Source organism: Bison bison, unplaced genomic scaffold, assembly GCF_000754665.1.
Source record: "Bison bison bison isolate TAMUID 2011002044 unplaced genomic scaffold, Bison_UMD1.0 scf7180017864332, whole genome shotgun sequence".
Lineage (NCBI taxonomy): Eukaryota > Metazoa > Chordata > Mammalia > Artiodactyla > Bovidae > Bison > Bison bison.
Genome location: NW_011494904.1, coordinates 280,401 through 286,400, shown reverse-complemented (window position 1 = coordinate 286,400; position 6,000 = coordinate 280,401).

Here is a 6,000-nt window from a genome sequence, read left to right as displayed (position 1 = left end):
AGGCTCTTGAGAGTCCCTTGGACTGCAAGGAGATCCAACCAGTCCATTCTGAAGGAGATCAGCCCTGGGTGTTCTTTGGAAGGAATGATGCTAAAGCTGAAACTCCAGTACTTTGACCACCTCATGGGAAGAGTTGACTCCTTGGAAAAGACTCTGATACTGGGAGGGATTGGGGACAGGAGGAAAAGGGGACAACAGAGGATGAAATGGCTGGATGGCATCACCAACTCGATGGACATGAGTTTGAGTGAACTCCGGGAGTCGGTGATGAACAGGAAGGCCTGGCATGCTGCAATTCATGGGGTCGCAAAGAGTCGGACACGACTGAGCGACTGAACTGAACTGAATTGAACTGCGTGTTGCTATAATGAGAATACAGTGACTTTAAGAAATAGTGCTCCATGGAGTGATGAAGATCTAGAAGACATTTAGTTAGTGAAAAGACCTTGATATAGGTGTTGTGGTCCTCTCTGATTTGCCTTTCTTCCTTTAACAGTGAAGATGTAAGAAATTTGGAAAGTTGAAAATTAAATTTATCTGTGTATAATTGCTGAACACTCTTAGAAGCCAAATAGGGACCTATATTACAAATGTGAAGTTATTATTCTGCCTGTGTTTCTTACCTTTTTGTTGCTATTCACCCCTTAAGTAATGTCCAACTCTGTGACCCTGTGGACTGTAGCACACCAGGCTTCCTTGTCTTTCACCATCTCCCAGAGTTTACTCAAACTCATGTCCATTGAGTCAGTGATGGGATTCAACCATCTCATCCTCTGTCATCCCCTTGTCCTCCTGCCTTCAACCTTCCCTGGCATCAGGGTTTTTCCAATGAGTTAGTTCTTTGCATCAGGTGGCTAAAGTATTGGAGCTTCAGCAGCAGTTCTTCCAACGGACATTCAGGGTTGATTTCTTTTAGGAAGAACTGGTTTGATCTCCTTTCAGTCTGAAGGACTCCCAAGAGTCTTCTGCAATACCACAGTTCAAAAGCATCAATTCTTTGGTTCTCAGGCCTCTTTATGTTCAAATTTTACATCTGTAAACCATACCTTTGACTAGACAGACCTTTGTTGGCAAAGTAATGTCTCTGCTTTTTAACACGACATCTAGGTTTGTCATAGTTTTTCTTCCAAGGGGCAAGTGTCTTTTAATTTCATGGCTTCAGTCACTGTCTGCAGTGATTTTGGGGTCTAATAAAATAAAACATAATAAAATGAAATTTGTCACTGTTTCCACATTTCCTCCCTTCTATTTGCCATGAAGTGACAGGACTGGATGCCATGATCTTAGTTTTTTGGATGTTGAGCTTTAAGCCAGCTTTTTCACTCTCCTTTTTCACCTTCATCAAAAGGCTCATTAGTTCCTCTTTGCTTTCTGCCATAAGAGTGGTGTCATCTGCATATCTGAGGTATTGGTATTTCTCCCAGGAATGTTGATTCCAGCTTGACTTTCATCCAGTCCAATATTTACCATGATATACTCTGCATATAAGTTAAATCAGCCAAGTGACAATATACAGCCTGGTCATACTCATTTTCCAATTTTGAACCAATCCATTTTTCAATCTCTAGTCCTAGCTGTTGCTTCTTGACCTGCATACACGATTCTCAGGAGGCAGGTAAGGTGGCCTGGTATTCCCATCTCTTTAACAATTTCCCACAGTTGGTTGTGATTGACATAGTCAAAGGCTTTAGTGTAGTAAATGAAGCAGAAGTAGGTGTTTTTCTGGGATTCCCTTGCTTTTTCTATGATACAGTGGATGTTGACAATTTGATCTTTTGTTCCTCTGCCTTTTCTAAATCCAACTTGTATGTCTGAAAGCTTCTTGCCTTCATGGTGGGGAAATGTTTCCTGAACCCTCTGAAGTGTTTTCACCTCTACTAACCTCATCCCTAGAAGTACGTTCCCCCTCAAAGAAAATGTTTTCCATATTTAAGATATTTCAAATTAAACATTGAATTTTTCTGAGTGAAACATATGATGTAGGAGGAACTATTAATCTGTAGAATAACCTGAATACATTATGTTTTAAAAAGCTTGTTTTATGAAGTCTTTGACAAACATTTGCAATACTATTCCCTTTTTTTTTTTTTTAAATATAATGTATATTTCAGCTTCTCAAGTATTTGCCACTTGTCTTACTGTCTTCCTTGGCTTTAGCTTGTATAATTTGTATCAATCAATTTTGCTTAAATTATGGTACAGTAGAACTCAAATCCTAAATCTCAATAACCTTTCATTATAACTTCCTCATCAGATTTTGTCTGGCTGGCTTTTATCTCCATGACTGGACCCAGGTTACAGGCATATTCCCTATCTGGAACATTATTAATCTCATGGAAGATGGAAATAAGAGCAACATGAAGCCAAGTAATATTTCTGAAAATTTGGTTGAAAGTGGCTCCCATCACTTCTGATCATGATTATTGAACAAAGCAAGAAACTGTGAAAGTCTAATAATGTTCATGGATGATATAATGACTCTAGAGGGAAAGGAAGTGAATAATTTTATTAGGAATGTACTTTACCACAGTAAATTAATAATAAATAACCTACCAAAAATATCAAAATTTAATTATCCAAAAGCTACATAAGAATAAGAACCTGTAGAATTTCCCCCTTCCAGGTGGCACCAGTGGTAAAGAAACCCCTGCCAATGCAGGAGACTTAAGAGACACAGGTCCAGACCTTGGGCTGTGAAGATTCCCTGGAAGAGGGTATGGCAACCCACTCCACATTCTTACCTGAATAATCCCATCAACAGAGAAGCTTGGCAGGCTACAGTCTGCAGGGTCTCTCAGAATGGTATATGACTAAGCGAATTAGCACACTCACAATTTACCACAAATTAAAAATAAATGACAAAGAAAAAAATGTCAAAAACATAATTGTCTAAGACCTACATGAAAATAGGGTCCTGTAGAATTTTCCCTCATTTTCATTTTAGTTCAGTTGCTCAGATATGTCCGACTCTTTGAAACCCCGTGGACTGCAGCACACCCGGCTTCCCTGTCCATCACCAACTCCCGGAGTTCACTGAGACTCACGTCCATCGAGTCAGTGATGCCATCCAGCCATCTCATCCTCTGTCGACCCCTTCTCCTCCTGCCCCCAATCCCTCCCAGCATCAGGGTCTTTTCCAATGAGTCAACTCTTCGCATGAGGTGGCCAAAGTACTGGAGTTTCAGCTTTAGCATCATTCCTTCCAAAGAAATCCCAGGGCTGATCTCCTTCAGAATGGACTGGTTGGAACTCCTTGCATTCCAAGGGACTCTCAAGAGTCTTCTCCAACACCACAGTTCAAAAGCATCAATTCTTTGGCTCTCAGCTTCTTCACAGTCCAACTCTCACATCCATACATAACCACAGTAAAAACCATAGCCTTGACTAGATGGACCTTTATTGGCAAAGTAATGTATCTGCTTTTGAATATGCTATCTAGGTTGGTCATAACTTTCCTTCCAAGGAGTATGCATCTTTTAATTTCATGTCTGCAGTCACCGTCTGCAATGATTTTGAGCCCCCCAAAATAAAGTTTGACACTGTTTCCCCATCTGTTGCCCATGGAGTGATGGGACCATTCACCATGATCTTCGTTTTCTGAATGTTGAGCTTTAAGCCAACTTTTTCACTCTCCTCTTTCACTTTCATCAAAAGGCTTTTCATTTCCTTTTCACTTTCTGCCATAAGGGTGGTGTCATCTGCATATCTGAGGTTATTGGTATTTCTCCTGGCAATCTTGATTCCAGCTTGTGCTTCTTCCAGCCCAGCATTTCTCATGATGTACTCTGCATAGAAGTTAAGTGAGCAGGGTGACAATATACAGCCTTGACGTACTCCTTTTCCTATTTTGAACCAGTCTGTTTTTCCATGGCCAGTTCTAACTGTTGCTTCCTGACCTGCATATAGGTTTCTCAAGAGGCAGGTCAGGTGGTCTGGTATTCCCATCTCTTTCAGAATTTTCCACAGTTTATTGTGATCCACAAAGTCAAAGACTTTGGCATAGTCAATAAAGCAGAAATAGATGTTTTTCTGGAACTCTCTTGCGTTTTTGATGTTCCAGTGGATGTTGGCAATTTGATCTTTGGTTCCTCTGCCTTTTCTAAAACCAGCTTGAACCTCTGGAAATTCACAGTTCATGTATTGCTGAAGCCTGGCTTGGAGAATTTTAAGCATTACTTTACTAGCATGTGAAATGAGTGCAATTGTGTGGTAGTTTGAGCATTCTTTGGCATTGCCTTTCTTTGGGATTGGAATGAAAACTGACCTTTTTCAGTCCTGTGGCCACTGCTGAGTTTTCCAAATTTGCTGGCATATTGAGTGTAGCACTTTCACAGCATCATCTTTCAGGATTTGGAATAGCTCAACTGGAATTCCATCACCTCCACTAGCTTTGTTCATAGTGATGCTTTCTAAGGCCCACTTGACTTCACATTATAGTATGTCTGGCTCTAGGTCAGTGATCACACCATCGTGATTATCTTGGTCGTGAAGATCTTTTTTGTACAGTTCTTCTGTGTATTCTTGCCAACTCTTCTTAATATCTTCTTGCTCTGTTAGGTCCATACCATTTCTGTCCATTATCGAGCCCATCTTTGCATGAAATGTTCCCTTGGTATCTCTAATTTTCTTGAAGAGATCTCTTGTCTTTCCCATTCTTTTGTTTTCCTCTATTTCTTTGCATTGATCACTGAGGAAGGCTTTCTTATCTCTCCTTGCTATTCTTTGGAACTCTGCATTTAGATGTTTATATCTTTCCTTTTCTCCTTTGCTTTTCACTCCTCTTCTTTTCACAGCTATTTGTAAGGCCTCCCCAGACAGCCATTTTCCTTTTTACATTTCTTTTCGATGGGGATGGTCTTGATCCCTGTCTCATGTACAATGTCACAAACCTCAGTCCATAGTTCATCAGGCGTTCTGTCTATCAGATCTAGTCCCTTGAATCTATTTCTCACTTCCACTGTATAATCATAAGGGATTTGATTTAGGTCATACCTGAATGGTCTAGTGGTTTTCCCTACTTTCTTCAATTTTAGTCTGAATTTGGCAATAAGGAGTTCATGATCTGAGCCACAGTCAGCTCCTGGTCTTGTTTTTGTTGACTGTAAAGAGCTTCTCCATCTTTGGCTGCAAAGAATATAATCAATCTGATTTCGGTGTTGACCATCTGGTGATGTCCATGTATAGAGTCTTCTCTTGTGTTGTTGGAAGAGGGTGTTTGTTATGACCAGTGCATTTTCTTGACAAAACTCTATTAGTCTTTGCCCTGCTTCATTCCATATTCCAAGGCCAAATTTGCCTGTTACTCCAGTTGTTTCTTGACTTCCCACTTTTGCATTCCAGTCCCCTATAATGAAAAGGACATCTTTTTTGGGTGTTAGTTCTAAAAGGTCTTGTAGGTCTTCATAGAACCGTTCAACTTCAGCTTCTTCAGCATTACTGGTTGGGGCATAGGCTTGGATTGCTGTGATATTGAATGATTTGCCTTGGAAATGAACAGAGATCATTCTGTCGTTTTTGAGATTGCATCCAAGTACTGCATTTTGGACTCTTTTGTTGACCATGATGGCTACTCCATTCTTCTAAGGGATTCCTGTCTGCAGTAGTAGATATAATGGTCATCTGAGTTAAATTCACCCATTCTAGTCCATTTTAGTTCGCTGGTTCCTAGAATCAGCGAGCCTCTCTTAACAGCTATCAAATATACAAAACAGTATTGTTAGCTATAGTCATCATGTGTATGCTATAGCCTCAGAAATTATTTCTTATATAACTGCAAGTTTATACTTTTTGATTACCTTTACCCAGTTTCCCCAACCTCTGACCCACACCTTTGGCAACCACAAAATCTTATCTCTATTAGTCTGGTTTTATCAGATTTCACATATAAGTGGTATCATACAGTATTTGGCTTTGTCTGACTTATTTTATTTACATAACGCCCTCAAAGGCCATTCATATAATTTCTAATTGCAGAATTTCCTTACTTTCGTGTATAAATAA